General features: G+C 43.5%; 1 protein-coding gene across 2 annotated transcripts in view; it reads right to left on the bottom strand.

The window, feature by feature from the left end:
• The window catches only part of c4h8orf34 (chromosome 4 C8orf34 homolog), a 175,209-nt gene that overhangs the window by 86,327 nt on the left and 69,558 nt on the right, over window positions 1-19,324 (bottom strand). The gene's annotated exons all lie outside the window — the stretch shown is intronic.

The raw sequence follows: 19,324 nt of genomic DNA, 5'->3' as shown, positions 1-19,324 counted from the left end.
ATTTGCATACCGCCCCAACAGATCCACAGATGATGCAATCTCTATTGCACTCCACTCTGCCCTTTCCCACCTGGACAAAAGGAACACCTATGTGAGAATGCTATTTACTGACTACAGCTCAGTGTTCAACACCATAGTGCCCTCAAAGCTCATCACTAAGCTAAGAATCCTGGGACTAAACACCTCCCTCTGCAACTGGATCCTGGACTTCCTGATGGGCCGCCCTCAGTTGGTAAGGTTAGATAACATCTGCCACACTGATCCTCAACACTGTGGCCCCTCGGGTGTGTGCTCAGTCCTCTCCTGTACTCCCGGTTCACCCATGACTGCATGGCCAGGCACGACTCCAACACCATCATTAAGTTTGCAGACGACACAACAGTGGTAGGCCTGATCACCGACAACGACGAGACAGCCTATAGGGAGGAGGTCAGAGTCCTGGCCGTGTGGTGCCAGGACAACAACCTCTCCCTCAATGTGATCAAGACAAAGGAGATGATTGTGGATTACAGGAAAAGGAGGACCGAGCACACCCCCATTCGCCTCGATGGGGCTGTAGTGGAGGAGGTTGAGAGCTTCAAGTTCCTTGGTGTCCACATCAGCAACAAACTATCACGATTCAAACCCACCAAGACAGTCGTGAAGAGGGCACGACAAAGCCTATTCCCCCTCAGGAGACTGAAATGATTTGGCATGGGTCCTCAGAAAGTTCTACAGGTGCACCATTAAGAGCATACTGGTTGCAAAACTATCTGGTACGGCAACTGCTCAGCATCCAACCGCAAGGCACTACAAAGGGTAGTGCGTACGGCCTAGGACATCACTGGGGCCAAGCTTCCTGCCATCCAGGACCTCTATACCAGGCAGTGTCAGAGGAAGGCCCTAAAAAATTGTCAAAGACTCCAGCCACCCTAGTGATAGACTGTTCTCTCTGCTACCGCACGGCAAGCGGTACCGGAGCGCCAAGTCTAGGTCCAAAAGGCTTCTAAACAGCTTCTACCCCCAAGCCATAAGACTCTCAAACAGCTAATCAAATGGCTACCCAGACTAATTGCATTGTCCCCGAACCCCCTATTTTACGCTGCTGCTACTCTCTGTTATTATCTATGCATAGTCACATTAACTCTACCTACATGTACTGTAGATATTACCTCAATTACCTCAACTAACCTGTACCCCCACACACTGAATCTGTACCAGTAGCCCCTGTATATAGCCTCACTACTGTTATTTTACTGCTGCTCTTTAATTATTAGTTGTTTTTATTTCAACACTTATTTTTCTTAAAACTGCATTGTTGGTTAAGGGCTTGTAAGTAAGCGTTGTATTCGGCGCATGTGACAAATCCAATTGGATTTGATATCACAGACAAAAGGAGAAACCCAGACATGACACAGGGTGTATGAATCTAAAGCATCCATTTAGAACCTCCCCTCACCACCAAATATGGTGGTGAAAGGAAGTCCGGTGGTGGAAAGTGAAGATGGAGCTCGTTGAAAATGTTCTCATTGATGAAACATTCCATCTCAATATGGTTTTCTGTTCCTAAAACTATAATCTGTTACGAACAGATTTTGTAGACTTGACCCTTTCTAAAAGTGCAATTCACAGAGGAGTGCAATTCACAGAGTAGGTATTACCAAATGGAAATATGCTCTGCCCACCTCCTTGCTTGTCCTGCCCACTATGCTTCATTTGCTCGCTTTGGAAACGACACCAATGATACCTCTTGGTTTAGTTATCAGTATTTTTGTTTGTATGGTTAGGGCTTGTGTTAATCTGCTTCAATCATTTACTCCTCATCTTTTTCTTCACACCGTATAGACAGGAAGAGAAGTTAGAACATTGGGACATTGGATATGTTATTATAGCCACAGCAAAGAGCTGTTCCTGTTAAGTTTGCACACCCAGGAAAGCCCCAGGCCTTCCTTTTGGTTCTACTTAGTAAGATCCGATACACTCTAAGGAAATGGTTTATTTCCCTGTTAGAAAGACATAGATTCACCCCTATCAACAACCTCTTTCTAGCTCCTAGACAGTTTTGCAGTATATTTTGTGTGTGTGTGTGTGTGTTATTTCTTACATTATTTGCTCGGAACGATTCTCAAATTATTACCTACAGCCCCAAAAATGATTTTGGATATTAGATTGGAGGCCACTTACCAGCATTTAGACCAGAAATTAGACTTCCCTGAATTGGATCCTTTGTTTGAACTCCCCGAGGCAGTTCCATTCATCCCCGAGGCAGTTCCATTCATCCCCGAGGCAGTTCCATTCATCCCCGGGGCAGTTCCATTCATCCCCGGGGCAGTTCCATTCATCCCGGGGGCAGTTCCATTCATCCCGGGGGCAGTTCCATTCATCCCCGGGGCAGTTCCATTCATCCCCGGGGCAGTTCCATTCATCCCGGGGCAGTTCCATTCATCCCGGGGCAGTTCCATTCATCCCCGGGGCAGTTCCATTCATCCCGGGGCAGTTCCATTCATCCCCGAGGCAGTTCCATTCATCCCCGAGGCAGTTCCATTCATCCCCGGGGCAGTTCCATTCATCCCGGGGGCAGTTCCATTCATCCCGGGGGCAGTTCCATTCATCCCGGGGCAGTTCCATTCATCCCCGGGGCAGTTCCATTCATCCCGGGGGCAGTTCCATTCATCCCGGGGCAGTTCCATTCATCCCGGGGGCAGTTCCATTCATCCCGGGGCAGTTCCATTCATCCCGGGGCAGTTCCATTCATCCCGGGGCAGTTCCATTCATCCCGGGGCAGTTCCATTCATCCCGGGGGCAGTTCCATTCATCCCGGGGGCAGTTCCATTCATCCCGGGGGCAGTTCCATTCATCCCGGGGGCAGTTCCATTCATCCCGAGGGCAGTTCCATTCATCCCGGGGGCAGTTCCATTCATCCCGGGGGATGCACCAAAACGAAGACGCCGGAGAAAAGGAAGAAGAAGTGAGCTCTCCTAGTCAGACTCGGGAGGCGTGCATACCGTCCACCTCTTCAGAGTATATTACTCACTAACGTTCAGTCTCTGGACAATAAAGTAGACAGGCTCAGGGCGAAGATCTCCTTCCAGCAAGACATCAGGGACTGTAACATACTCTGTTTTACAGAATCATGGCTCTCTCTGGATATATTGTCCCTGTCCATCACACAGACAGGAAGAAAGAACTCTCTGGGAAAAATAAAAGTGTATGTTTCATGATTAACTACCAATGCTGTGATTGTGGTAATGTTCTCCTGATCTAGAATACCTCACCATCAAATGCCGACCGCATTACCTCGTGGGAGAATTTTCTCTGGTCATTATCACTGCTGTGTATTTTCCCTCCAAAACCGACACCACAACGGATTCTTAAATAACTACACTGGACATTGTGCAAACTGGAAACCATATATTATGAGACTACATTTATTGCAGCTGGGTACTTAAAATACATGTGAGGAAAACGCTTCCGAAATGTTATCAACACATGTACTACTTGCGCATCGTACACTCTGGATCATTGCTATTCCCCCTTCCGGGACAACTACAAGGCCCTCCAAATAAAACCAATTTTCTCCTCCGGTCCTATAGGCAGAAACAGGAATTAGCTGTGGCAAGGACTGTTTAATGTGGGTCTGACCAATCAGAATCTACGCTTCAAGATTGTTTTGATCACGCAGACTGGGAAATGTTCCGGGTTGTGTCTGAGAATAGTATCCACGTACACACTGACTCGGTGACTGAGTTCATCAGGAAGTGCATAGGGAATATTGTTCCCACTGTGATGATTTGAACTTATCAAAAGCAAAAACTGTAGATAGATGGCAGCATTCACGCAAAACTGAAAGCAAGAACCACTGCATTTAACCAGGGCAAGGTGACTGGGAACAGGGACGTGTACAAACAGACCAGCTATGACCTCCGTAATGCAATCAAAGATGAAAAAATCTTAACCCACACCCTAGACCCACAACAATTTGCATACCGCCCCAACAGATCTATGGATGACGCAATCCCCATCGCACTGCACACTGCCCTATCCCACCTGGGCAAGAGGAATACCTATGTAAGAATGCTGTTTATGGACTACAGCTCAGCCTTCAACACCATAGTGCAATCCAAGCTCAGCACTAAGATCGAGGCCCTGTGCAACTGGGTCCTGGACTTCCTGATGGGACACCCCCAGGTGGTGATGGTAGGCAACAACAACTCTGCCAAGCTGATCCCCCACAGGGGGGCATGTTCAGTCATTTTGATCCAAATGTGCAAATTGTCCAAACAGATCATCAAGGTAGAGGGATTATTTTAAATGTGTTATTGGACAATAAACAGATAAGGCTTATTAACCTATATGGTCCAAATAATGGTGATCCAAGCATCTTTGAATATATATATGAGAATGTATCAACTCTACAAGCAACACTAGACTCTATTATTATGGTGGGGGATTTTAATATGGTTTTAAATACCTCTATGGACCGTAAAGGAAATCACACTACAAACTATCACCCTCAGGCACTTAAGGAAATCATGAATGTTAGTGGATTTATGGAGGCTTAAATACCCTGACCTAGTGAGATATACATGGCGGAGGCTTAATCAAGCTAGTCGTCTTGATTACTGTCTTATGTCATTCTCTCTGGCACCAAAAGTTTTAAATTGGGTTGATAGGGGACAGAATGCGGTCGGATCATCACATATGACATATATATTACTCTTACAGAATTTCCACATGGGAGAGGATATTGGATGAGAACTTGTTTATAACTAGGACAGAAGCATTTATAACTGACTTTTTCCAACATAACATAGGTACAGCAGATCCCCTTATTGTATAAGACACTTTTAAATGTGCCTTTAGAGGCCATGCAATTCAGTATTCATCTATAAAACCAAAGCAATTTAGATCAAGAGAGTCCATATTAACAAAGGAAATTCAAGGACTAACAGTACAGTTAGATAGCAATAACAACTATACCTTGGAGGCACAGAATAAGTTAGAGGAAAAACAAAAAGAAATGGAGGAACTTATTCAAGAAAGATCCAGTGTAATATATTATAAAAAAATATATTATAAAAAATAAAGCAAACTGGACGGAATATGGGACAAAGTGCACCAAATAATTTTTCAATCTTCAACATAGAAATGCTTCCAAAAAAAACTTGGATGATGGAGTCCCGCATGATTCACCAAATTATATTTTGAAAGAGGAAGTAAAGTACTTTGAGTATATGTTTTTGTTTAACCCAAATCTAATTGTGTTTTTTTTTCCTATTAATAATGTGAAATTAACATCTGTCCAGAAAGACTCATGTGAAGGCCAAATTACAGAGGAGGAACTTCTTGATGCAATTAAAGCCTTTAAGGCTGGGAAAACTCCAGGGCTGGATGGCATACCAGTGGATGTACTGTATACCAAACTTTTTTTTTTTTTAACTCAGAGGACCATTATTAGCATGTTTTAACCACTCCTATATAAACGGTAGATTATCGGACACGCAACAAGAAGGTTGTCACGCCTTGGTCATAGTATTTTGTGTTTTCGTTATATATTTGGTCAGGCCAGGGTGTGACATGGGTTTATTTTGTTGCGTTTCGTATTGGGGTTTTGTAGGCATTGGGATTGCGGCTGAGTAGGGGTGTAGCATAGGTTTGGCTGCCTGAGGCGGTTCTCAATCAGTCAGGTGATTCTCGTTGTCTCTGATTGGGAACCATATTTAGGTAGCCTGGGTTTCACTGTGTATTTTGTGGGTGATTGTTCCTGTCTCTGTGTTAGTGTTCACCAGACAGGCTGTATAGGTTTTCACGTTCCGTTTGTTGTTTTGTATATATTTAGTTATTTCATGTATCGTCTTTTCGTCATTAAAGAACATGAGTAACCACCACGCTGCATTTTGGTCCGACTCTCCTTCAACAAACGAACGCCGTTACAAAGGTCTGATTTCATTAGTACTGAAACAGGATCCAAGTGATATATATAAAGATCCAGTCCATTCAAAAAATTGGAGGCCTCTTACACTTCAGTGTTGTGAGGCAAAAATTCTAGCTAAATGCTTGGCGCATAGAATTTAAAAGGCATTGTCAGATATTATTCATCCTCATCAGACAGGTTTTTTACATGGTTGATACATTGGAGATAATATAAGACAAGTACTGGAAACAATAGAATACTATAAAATAATGGGGAAACTAGGCCTGGTTTTGAAAAGGCTTTTGATAAAGTACGACTGGAGTTTATATATAAATGCCTTGAATATTTCAATTTTGGAGAATCTCTTATAAAATGGGTTAAAGTTATGTATAGTAACCCTAGGTGTAAAATAGTAAATAATGGCTACATCTCAGAACGTTTTAAACTGTCAAGAGGAGTAAAACAAGGTTGTCCACTATCGGCATATCTATCTATTATTGTTATCTAACTCAAATTAGATACAACAATAATACTGGATTAAGGGATTAGAAATCCGTGGCTTGGCCCCTGGGTGGCGCAGTGGTTAAGGGCGCTGTACTGCAGCGCCAGCTGTGCCACCAGAGACTCTGGGTTCGTGCCCAGGCTCTATCGTAACCGGCCGCGCCCGGGGGGGCGACGCACAATTGGCATAGCGTCGTCCGGGTTAGGGAGGGCTTGGCCAGTAGGGATATCCTTGTCTCATCGCGCATCAGAGACTCCTGTGGCGGGCCGGGCGCAGTGCGTGCTAACCAAGGTTGCCAGGTGCACAGTGTTTCCTCCGACACATTGGTGCGGCTGGCTTCCGGGTTGGATGCGTGCTGTGTTAAGAAGCAATGCGGCTTGGTTGGGTTGTGTATCGGAGGACGCTTGACTTTCAACCTTTTTCTCTTCCGAGCCCGTACGGGAGTTGTAGCGATGAGACAAGATAGTAACGACTAACAATTGGATACCACGAAATTGGGGAGAAAAGGGGGTAAAATTTAAAAAATAATATATATTTTTTTACATTTTTATAAAAATATCCATGGCTTAAAAACAAAGGTGTCATTTTACGCTGATGATTCATGTTTTCTTTTAAAACCACAATTAGAATCCCCCCACAGCCTCATAGAGGATCTAGATACTTTTGCTAAACTCTGGATTAAAACCAAACCACTTATGATAACTGTACCATATTACATATTGGATCAGTAAAAAAAACGTAACTTTTACATTACCGTGTAGTTTACCAATAAAATGGTCTGACGGGGATATGGACACACTCGGTATACAAATCCCGAAATATAGAAATGATCTCACTCCAATAAATTTTAATAGAAAGCAAAAACAGATAAGATCTTCCTACCATGTAAAGGCAATACCTGTCTATTTGTGGAAAAATCACGCTGATTAACTCTTTAGTCATCACTATTTGCTTATGGTTTTGGCCATCACAAAGCCCTGACCTCAATCCTATAGAGAATTTGTGGGAAGAACTGAAAAAGTGTGTGCGAGCAATGAGACCTACAAACCTGACTCAGTTACACCAGCTCTGTCAGGAGGAATGGGCCAAAATTCTCCCAACTTGTTGTGGGAAGCTTGTGGAAGGCTAACCGAAATGTTTGACCCAAGTTAAACAATTTCAAGGCAATGCTACCAAACACTAATTGAGTGTATGTAAACTTCTGACCCACTGGGAATGTGATGAAAGAAATAAGAGCTGAAATAAATCACTCTCTACTAATATTCTGACATTTCACAATCTTAAAATAAAGTGGTGATCCTAACTGACCTAAGACAAGGAATGTTTACTATGTTTAAATGTCAGGAATTGTGAAAAACTGAGTATTTATATTTGTATTTGGCTAAGGTGTATGTCAACTTCCGACTTCAACTGTATGAATGTTTATATATATAAATCTATCCCCAATATTAAAGCTGATCCACCCCTTAAAATAGAAAAATGTAAAATACATTGCAGGCTGATTGTGTTAATGGTGTGGGGTGTGTTTTCATGGCACACATTGGGCCCCTTAATAAAAGTGGAGCAATGTTTGAATGCCACAGGATATCTGATCATCATTGCAAATAAGGTGCATCCCTTCATGGCAGCAATGTATCCATCTACAATGAGATTATTTCAGCATGATAATGCCCCATGCCACACGGCTAGGATTGTACTAGCCTGCCCAGTCCCCAGTTCTCAATCCATCGGTGGGATGAGATGGAACGAGCAGAGATCCACTACCAGCCAACTTGACACAACTGTGGGAAGCTTTGGAGTCAACATGGGCCAGCATCTCTGTGTAACACCTTCAACACCTTGTGGAGTCACTGCCCTGACAAATTGAAACTATTCTGAGGGCAAAATATATTAGGAAGGTGTTCCTTTTGTACACTGAGTGTATATATACATTGCTCGTTGTGAAATTTCTCCATTTCATTACTTTGGATTTGTGTGTATTGTTCTGTATTGCTAGGTATTACTGCACGGTATGAGCTAGAAATACAAGCATTTAGCTGCACCTGCAAAAACATCTGCAAATATGTATACACGCCCAATAACATTTTTATTTTATTATGATTGGATTCTGTATCTCTGAGGCTGTGTGTATCTGTAGGCAGGTGCAGCTTCTCTACCCAGTACACAGTGTCCTCACACTTAAGTACCTCTCAACATGGCTTCCACCTGGCAGCTATTCCACGATCGTTTGAGAATAGGTCTGTGTCCCAAATGGCACCCTATTTCCAATATAGTGCACGACTTTTGACCAGGGTTTATAGGGAGTCCTGCCATTTGGGACTTGGCGTATACAAACCAACAGGGCCATTAAAGTAGTGAGGTAGACACTCACACTTTCCTCTGTTGATTACCAGGAAGTGAATAGGCTTGGATAATTATTAACAGACTCGAACTGAGGAAAAGAGTAATTAAAATCACAACACAAAATAGAGGAGGTGAGAGAGAGAGAGAGAGAGAGAGAGAGAGAGAGAGAGAGAGAGAGAGAGAGAGAGAGAGAGAGAGAAAGAGAGAGAGAGAGGAGAGAGAGAGAGAGAGAGAGAGGAGAGAGAGAGAGAGAGAGAGAGAGAGAGAGAGAGAGAGAGAGAGAGAGAGAGAGAGAGAGAGAGAGAGAGAGAGGAGGGAGAAAGAGAGAGAGAGAGAGAGAGAGAGAGAGAGAGAGAGAGAGAGAGAGAGAGAGAGAGAGAGAGAGAGAGAGAGAGAGAGAGAGAGAGAGAGAGAGAGAGAGAGAGAGAGAGAAAGAGAGAGAGAGAGAGAGAGAGAGAGAGAGAGAGAGAGAGAGAGAGAGAGAGAGAGAGAGAGAGAGAGAGAGAGAGAGAGAGAGAGAGAGAGAGAGAGAGAGAGAGAGAGAGAGAGAGAGAGAGAGAGAGGAGTGGAGAAAGAGAGAGAGAGAATATAAGAGAGAGAGAGAAAGAGAGAGAGAGAATATAGAAGATAGAATTAGGATAGTGTCTTCAGTATTCACTGCACCCCTGTGTGAGAGATATAGTCAGCATTGGTGCAGTTAGCTGCCATTAGCAATGGGGATGTTACACTGCAGCGTTGCTCCCTTTTGTATTGGGTTGCTGAGAAACAGTCCGTGGGAAGCCAGAAGTGAAAGCCAGAAGTGAAATGAAATGTCATCTTACTGTGCCGGCGGGAGTCACTCTACAACAGACCCACGTTTGGAAAGTCTGTTTAATAATATGGCCTTTTAGATATTCACCCTGTTTTAATGACCAACCGTCCTGCCCACGGGCACAGTAAGTTGAAATATAATTTGATTTAACTGACTTTTTTTTGCGCAACCCAATACAAAAGGGAGCAATGCTGCAGTGTAGCATCAGCAGTGCTAATAGCAGCTAGGGTGCAGTCAGCCTGTCTCTGATCTATCAGCGTCAGCGTGTCTCTGTCCAAGACAGCTCCTTTGTCGTTGTCATGCCAAACATATTGGCTACAGCAGACACCGAGGCTGTTAGAGGAACAGATGGGTTTTAGAGCTATGATGTACTGAGGCAGGGAACTGGTCAAAACACCACAGCTCTGGTAATCACAAGTCTTTACAAAGCACATAGAGGATGCATGTTCAAAGAATATCGATCTTCAAAAGAGATAACCGACATATCAACAAGTTCCCCATAGCTAGTTTGATTGAATAGTGACCGAAGTCCTTACAATGGATCCAGACAAAGAGGATATGATTATAAAGCAAAGAAAGGATACATGGTCTGACAATAGAAACCTGTCCGAACACCTTGTTGTTTCTCATATCAGGTTTGAATGAATGTGGCCCAGTCCATTCAAACGATCCAGACAAAGGACTGTGTCCCAAATAGCACCCTATTACCTATTACAGTCCACCATGCGCCCTGGTCAAAAGTAGTGTTCTATATAGGATACTGGGTGCTATTTGATGGGCTGGGTGCTATTTGATGGCTGTGTGTTCTGTTGTAGCTATAGAAGCTGAGTTATGGAGCAGGTCTTGCTGCTTTTAATGATCCATGATGGACTTTGCATGTCCAGGAAGAAAACCTTCTCTAGAATCTACACGCTGTATCAGATGTTTTTGCAGGTGCAGCTAAATGCTTGTATTTCTAGCTCCTACCGTGCAGTAATATCTGGGTCCTTTCAAAGACCAGGATGTTAAATTACAATGGAGGAACAATTTATAGAATGCACCCTACAACGCACCACAGAGATACAACGCACCACAGAGATACAACGCACCAGAAAGTTACAACGCACCACAGAGATACAACGCACCACAGAGATACAATGCACCAGAAAGTTACAACGCACCACAGAGATACAACGCACCACAGAGATACAACGCACCACAGAGATACAACGCACCACAGAGAAACAACGCACCACAGAGAAACAACGCACCACAGAGATACAACGCACCACAGAGATACAACGCACCGCAGAGATACAACGCACCACAGAGATACAACGCACCAGAAAGTTACAACGCACCACAGAGATACACTGTGCACCACAGAGATACAACGCACCACAGAGATACAACGCACCACAGAGATACAACGCACCGCAGAGATACAACGCACCACAGAGATACAACGCACCACAGAGATACAACGCACCACAGAGATACAACGCACCACAGAGATACAACGCACCACAGAGATACAACGCACCAGAAAGATACAACGCACCACAGAGATACAACGCACCACAGAGATACCACAGAGACCACAGAGATACAACGCACCAGATACAACGCACCACAGAGATACAACGCACCACAGAGATACAACGCACCGCAGAGATACAACGCACCACAGAGATACAACGCACCACAGAGATACAACGCACCACAGAGATACAACGCACCGCAGAGATACAACGCACCACAGAGATACAACGCACCAGAAAGTTACAACGCACCACAGAGATACACTGTGCACCACAGAGATACAACGCACCACAGAGATACAACGCACCAGAAAGTTACAACGCACCACAGAGATACAACGCACCACAGAGATACAACGCACCACAGAGATACAACGCACCACAAAGATACGACGCACCACAGAGATATAACGCACCACAGAGATACAACGCACCACAAAGATACAACGCACCACAGAGATATAACGCACCACAGAGATACAACGCACCACAAAGATACAACGCACCACAAAGATACGACGCACCACAGAGATATAACGCACCACAGAGATACAACGCACCAGAAAGTTGAGAGCCAGAGAACAGAAAAAAACTAAAGTACAATTCACTGAAAACAATGGACTAAGCAGAGCAGAGACAGACTCCTAGAATAAACACAAACATCTGCATAACTTCACCCTGCTGCTGAGGCTTTATCTCCAGCTAGGGCACAAACTGTGTGGAAGAGGAATCAATGACCCAATAATGCCTCCAATTTAATATCCACAGATAAAGAAATGTACTATAGAGCGTGTGTGTGTGTGTGTGTGTGTGTGTGTGTGTGTGTGTGTGTGTGTGTGTGTGTGTGTGTGTGTGTGTGTGTGTGTGTGTGTGTGTGTGTGTGTGTTTTGCACCGGCTCCATATTTGACATAATAATTCATTTCCATATCCTGTCTGGGATGGAGGGTGTGTGTTAGGGATTAGGACTGGAGAGCCTTAATTGGATGAATATCTCATCAGAATGACTAGGACTTACAGATTCCAGGGGGAGAGAGGGAGGTCAGTACTTGAGAGGAATGAAGAGAATGAGCCAGAGAGAGAAGGGGAGAGAGAGAAAAAGAGAGAGAGATACATAGAGAAAGAGCGAGAGGGGGAGAGAGAGAAAAAGAGAGAGAGATACAGAGAAAGAGCGAGAGGGGGAGAGAGAGAAAAAGAGAGAGAGATACATAGAGAAAGAGCGAGAGGGGGAGAGAGAGAAAAAGAGAGAGAGATACATAGAGAAAGAGCGAGAGGGAGAGAGATTAAACATCTTCATATCCTGAGCAGGAAGAGTATTACTATGCTAATGTGCCGTATCATATGGATTAGGCCAAGCGAGACTGGTGGTTCTTTTCAGAGTATTTTGTTTGTGTAACTTTTATTTGCAATTCTAGCGCCGGCCTGTGTCCCAGACGGTACCCTATTCCCGAAATAGTGCAATACTTTTCACAACAGGAGCCCTGGTCAAAAACAGGGAAGTTAATACGGAACAGGGTGCCATTTCAGACACGGGACTAAGTATAAGGTTCTGCTTTGAGACTTCAGATGAAGCAGTTGCATTGTAACTTCTGTTTGTGAGAAATGTTGAGTTCCATTTGTTGTTCAGATTTTTCAAGTATTTTCAATGGGGAATCTCCTCCTCTCTATTTCCTTTAATTCATTAGGGGGATCTTTGTCTCTCTTCCCCTCCTTTCTCTCCCTCTCTTTAGTCTCAGCCATCCACCTCCACAGGGACCAGGCTCAGGTAATGTGTTCTATTATAAATGACAACTACGACGAAAACACCAATCAACACAACATCAAATAAGAGACGTAGCTAGAATCAACTTAGAATCTAAATCTGAATCAAACTGATATGCTGTGTAGCACTCTCACCCCCCTCCCTCTGTTTTTACCAAACCTTGAGTGTGTGAGCCCTGGAGAGGGACTACGCCTCTGCTCAACTTCTCTGAGGGGAACAAAATAGCTCCTACCTTCAGAATCACAGAGAGTATATCACAAGACCTCGACTACCAGGGACATGATAGAGAATGTGTCCAAAACGGCACCCTATTCTCTATATAGTGAACTACTTCTCTGGTCAAAAGTAGAGCACTGTATAGGCAATAGGGTGCCACTTAGGACAAACACAGAGTATGACTCATACTGGAGAAAGGAAAGGACTACATTACCTGCTGTTAAAGTAATATAAAGTTGGGGTTTGTCATGGGAATACTGATATAAGAACAATACAGTTAAAATAGGGTAATTAGAAGATAAAAGATTAAAAGAAGAGTAGGAGTGGGGAGGGGAGGGGAGACGAGACTGTAGTGTGAATACAGGAGGAGGGAGGAATTAAGTAAAAGAGGTGAGAGAGGGAACGAGAGAGGGGAGAGAGGGGGCGAGAGAAAGAGAGAGAGGAGAGAGAGGGCTGGAGGGAGAGAGGAGAAAAGAGAGAAGAGGGAGAATGAGAGAGAGGGTGGGGGGGTGAAGGGAGAGAATGAAAAGCGAGAGAGGTGGGATTGAGATGTCCCACACTGCACTCTGTCTTCCATACTATCTGTCCCAAAAAGCCTCTACCAGAATTCACCTGGCTCTGCCTGATTTCCCAGAAGCCCACCACTCCAATCTTCCATTCCTCCACCCCTCCATTTCACCCTCACCGACTGCAGATACATACCCACAGGTAACTGTCAGCTCTCCTCAAACTCTAACCGTGAAGGAGGGATGGGAGGAGAATAGAAGAAAAGAGAAAGTCCAGAGAATGATGACAAGGTAAGGAAAATAGATGGGGAGGAAAGCGGGCAAAGGACTGGAGAGATATAAGGGTAAGGATTATAAGAAGATTAAGACCAAGCTGGGGTATTATTGTATGAAAAATATCAGAGGGCGGGGCTCTAATCAACCTCTTCCTCTAAATGTGGACAGGCAGGCATCAGGAGAGACTACTGTAGAGTTGTTCAGTACAGCTGGGTTTTAGATCAGGCAGTGAATTGGGCAGCCCCATCATTATGTCAGGGGATGAAACGTTCCAATTGGCACCCGTTTCCCTATATTCATGTCCTGCACTTCAATCACTCAGGCACATCATGCCATTGCAATGAACATTCTCAAGCCACTCTCCGCCATAGTGGTACCCTAAAGTCAAGTGATGCCCAGTCATTCTGAACAGGGGATAATGACTGTTTCATCTAAATTATGTTTCCACGTCACTATAATGTACTTTAAACAAGCCCTGCACCCCCTTGATTATCAAATCAAATACAACTCTATTGTATAGTATTCAGCAGATGTTTTTGCGGGTGTAGCAAAATGCTTGTGCTTCTAGTTCCGACAGTGCAGCAATAACTAACAAGTAATATCTAGCAATTTCACAACAAATACCTAATACACACAAATCGAAGTAAAGGAATGGAATTAAGAATACATAAATATATGAATGAGCAACGTCAGAGCGGAATAGACTAAGATACAGTAGATAGTATATAATACAGTATATACATATGAGATGAGTAATGCAAGATATGTAAATATTATTAAAGTGACTAGTGTTCCATTTATTAAAGTGGCCAATGATTTCAAGTCTGTATGTGGGCAGCAGCCTCTGTGCTAATGATGGCTGTTTAATAGTCTGATGGCCTTGAGATAGAAGCTGTTTTTCAGTCTCTCAATCCCAGCTTTGATGCACCTGTACTGACCTCGCCTTCTGGATGATAGCAGGGTGAACAGGCAGTGGCTCGGGAGGTTGTTGTCCTTGATGATCTTTTTGGCCTTCCTGAGACATTGGGAGCTGTAGGTGTCCTGGAGGGCAGATAGTTCGCCCTCAGTGATGCATTGTACAGACCGCACCACCCTCTGGAGAGTCCTGCAGTTGTGGGTGGTGCAGTTGCCGTACCAGGCAGTGATACAGCCCGACAGGATGCTCTCAATTGTGCATCTGTAAAAGTTTGTGAGGGTTTTAGATGACAAACCACATTTCTTCAGCCGCCTGAGGTTGAAGAGGCACTGTTGTGCTTTCTTCACCACACTGTCTGTGTGGGTGGACCATTTCAGTTTGTCAGTGATATGTATACCAAGAAACTTAAAACTTTCCACCTTCTCCACTGCTGTCCCATTGATGTGAGACACCGATGCACTGGTTACTGTTGCAACCTCTGACAATATTTTCCCGGGAAGCCCAATTCCACCTTCTTCAAACCACTGGCGAAATCCCCTCTTAATCATCTTAAACTGTGTTTTTAAAACACAATTAAATTAAGCACAGCCTACCCCTTGCTAATCAGGAAACTCTCAGGTATGTTGTGGTGGACTGTCATTATAGTTGCTTCAAGGAAACCTGGGAAAATTATGTTTGCAGTGTGGCTAGCCACTGAATGGCTCTGAATTCAATATCAGCATGCAGTCATGCTATAACCACTTTTGGAGCTAACTAGTGTTCTCAAATCATATCCTGATGTTGACAGCAGATTGGGGTTACATTAATAAAATTGTTAAATGATAAAATATTAAAGCATTAGACCTCTCAATAAAAGCGTCAGTCATACAACAGTTATACTTAAACCAGAACTTGTTTTCAAATAGATTAATAAGAATGTCTCACACCTTGTGTTTCTCCTCGTTATCCATATTACAACCTCTCACTTTTTAATTGAAAACAGAACCTTGTTCAAAATATCCCCTTTCCAAAACAAGCCATACAAAGCTGGTTGAATTCCACTTCCATCCTCCAGAAAATACAGAAAAAAATATTACCACAAATATTATGGTTAAACTCAAATATACTAAATGATTAAAAAATGATATACATACTGTACATTATTCATTAGGGGAAATATCATAATAAGTTATCTTTGTAGCTTGTTTCTGTCACTGGTGTTGAGAGGAGTGGGCAAGAGGCAGTAGCAGGTTTAGAACTACTGAATCTATTTAAGCACTATAGATCAAAGCGGGACAAAACCCAAATGCTGTTGTGCTCAAAATATATCTTGATAAACAAAAAGGCACAGGGTGAACCCAAAGTGCAAAATATAAAGTACTCAGGAAATAGTAGGAGAGATTCTTCTCAGGAAAACAAATAGAATTTGCAATGACCGACAAAGATAAATGGCAGAGGGAGTAATTATACAGTGATAGAGTGGGGATTGGAACCAGGTGTGTGTAATGATGACGAGACAAGTCCGGAGTTGATGAGTGAAGGGCGTTTGCCAGCAGTATGTTCGGCAGCAGCTAGAAGGCCGGCAACGTCGAACGCCTGAGCTGGACAGGAGGGGGAGCCAAAGTGAAGGCTGGTGTGACAGTTTCTGGTCACAGGTTCAGGAGCGGTTGAAAAAGCTGTACAAACAAAGTTATTTTTGTCCTCCGAAGTGGGTGTGGTGGTGGATGGGCCATGAAAAAAATATATATTTTGAGAAAACAAATTAATGTATTTTTTGAATCCAAAATTGAACAGGCTATGCATTTCAGGAATCACAGTAGCAAGAACCCCTGGTGCACTGTTCAATTACTTCTATTTTTTTTTAAAGAAAACTCCAAATTTGTCCCACTGTCCTCATTGGCTTTCATGTATTTCAAAACGTGAGATGGTCCGAGGCTAGGAACATAATCATTATATTCCTAAGTCCGAGGTGTCGGACTAAATGACAGTTGCTGTCCATTGGAGCGCTGCAATTGGTTGCCCAAAATGATGGGGCCGGGTTTATCGAAAGGTCAATTGAGAAATCATTAAGTCAGTAGAACATTCGTGCACCAGTCTTCAAAAGTACAAACAATATTGTGATGAAACGTGCAACCCACGAATAGTGAACTACTATAGACTAAAAGTGCACTGTCATCCTATCACTCCATTCCCTATATGGTGCACTACTCTTGGCCATTTCAGACACAGACAGCGTTTTAGAGCTGGGCCTCAGATCAGGCAGAGCAGCGTGCAGCGCCATTATGCAAGCCACGGTATCTTTTAGCACATCTCAGTGGCTCTCAGTCCTCTAATGCACAGCAGCAGCAGCAGCAGAAGACTGGCAAGCAAGAGGCAGCATCAGGAGCCAATACCCAGAAAACACAATTAAGCAGAAATAAATTATGTCAGCTGAGCCAAACACTTCTCAGACTTCATTGGAGGAACTCTTAGAGGATGTTAAAAGGGACTGGGTTTTGGGGATAGGAGAGACACAGAGAGACACACACATACATAGAGATGTACACTGCACACATGCATACCCCTATCCCTCTGCTGAGAACCCTAACAATGTGATTTCTCTGACTAATCCAGCAATGGAATAACCTAATGAGATTACAAAAACCAATGTGTGTGTGTGTGTGTGTGTGTGTGTGTGTGTGTGTGTGTGTGTGTGTGTGTGTGTGTGTGTGTGTGTGTGTGTGTGTGTGTGTGTGTGTGTGTGTGTGTGTGTGTGTGTGTGTGTGTGTGTGTGTGTGTGTGTGTGTGTGTGTGTGTCAGCTCGAGCATGAGTATGATTTATGATTTAATATCTGATCCTCTCTAATTAGCTACATCCCAGACAGTCGCCAAGTGCGCTCGCCACACACACACACACACACACACACACACACACACACACACACACACACACACACACACACACACACACACACACACACACACACACACACACACACACCACCGCCTGACAGTCCCACAATTCATGTAACCACAGCAGCATCCGGAAGCGGGCCTTGGAGAGAGACTATTTATTTTATTACACACCTGCATAATTTTACAAAAACATACACTTTGTTTAAATTAGATTACTTTTTCATAACAGTGAATTACACCACAGCCCATGTCAGATATCTCCCTACAAAGACTTACTTCAGTAGCCTGAGTGCCAGCGCTATCATGCCAACTCCATGTCACGTATTGTCATGTCAACAGCCTGGCCTCATGGCAATCTCAGCGTTTGTCTTAAGAAGGACAGCAATGGAGTTGGCAATGGCACAAACGGATATAGGAACAGGCTATAACACACATTAAAAGGCTGTAGAATGAATGTGCCTTAAGCCACACCCTACAAATATCACCAGCTGATGGGATTGCACTCCTTTCCAGCATGGCTACATGGTGAGTAGTCTGTCTACAAATATTTTGGAGAGAATGAGTGAACAAGTTACTAAATCGTCATGTATTTTTAAGAAGTATCATTTAATATGTCAAGAAATATGTCAAGCGTGGTTGTGGGGCTGAAACTGTCCAAACCGAAATGGTCACAACCAAAACAATTGACACCATGGCAATAGATAGAGGTCTCATCTTCGTATCTGTGTCATTATGGCATATGTGACAGCACGGGCTGCAGCACTGAGGCTATCTCCTGTTTAAAGTTAAATGTGCCATGCTCTACCAAATGATTTACCATCATGTGGGTCAAGTGGACAAGTGCACATTTTAGGAAAGAGGGTTTGAGTATTGAGACGCAACCCTCCAACAGCCCAAACATTGACGTCTATTTGGCCCAAACAAAAACATCTATAATGTTCTGTACTGTACTGTACCCTACTCTACTGCACTGTACTGTACCCTACTGTACTGTGCTGTACTCTACTGTACTATGCCCTAATGTAATGTACTGTGCTGTACTAAACTATACTCTACTGTACCCTACTCTACTGTACTGTACTCTACTCTACTCTACTCTACTCTACTCTACTGTACTGTACCCTACTGTACTGTACCCTACTGTACTGTGCTGTACTCTACTGTACTATGCCCTAATGTAATGTACTGTGCTGTACTAAACTATACTCTACTGTACCCTACTCTACTGTACTGTACTCTACTCTACTCTACTCTACTCTACTCTACTCTACTGTACTGTACTGTACCCTACTGTACTGTACCCTACTGTACTGTGCTGTACTCTACTGTACTGTGCCCTAATGTAATGTACTGTGCTGTACTAAACTATACTCTACTGTACCCTACTCTACTCTACTCTACTCTACTGTACTGTACTGTACTGTACTGTACTCTACTGTACTGTACCCTACTGTACTGTGCTGTACTCTACTGTACTGTACTGTACTCTACTGTACTGTGCTGTACTGTACTGTACTGTACTGTACTGTACTGTACTGTGCCCTAATGTAATGTACTGTGCTGTACTAAACTATACTCTACTGTACCCTACTCTACTCTACTGTACTGTACTGTACTGTACTCTACTGTACTGTACTGTACCCTACTGTACTGTGCTGTACTCTACTGTACTGTGCCCTAGTGTAATGTACTGTGCTGTACTAAACT

This window comes from Oncorhynchus keta, chromosome 4 (genome assembly GCF_023373465.1).
Source record: "Oncorhynchus keta strain PuntledgeMale-10-30-2019 chromosome 4, Oket_V2, whole genome shotgun sequence".
NCBI classification, from domain to species: Eukaryota; Metazoa; Chordata; class Actinopteri; order Salmoniformes; family Salmonidae; genus Oncorhynchus; species Oncorhynchus keta.
Note: the sequence above shows the minus strand (reverse complement) of the source record. Positions and strands in the feature narration are given on the sequence as shown.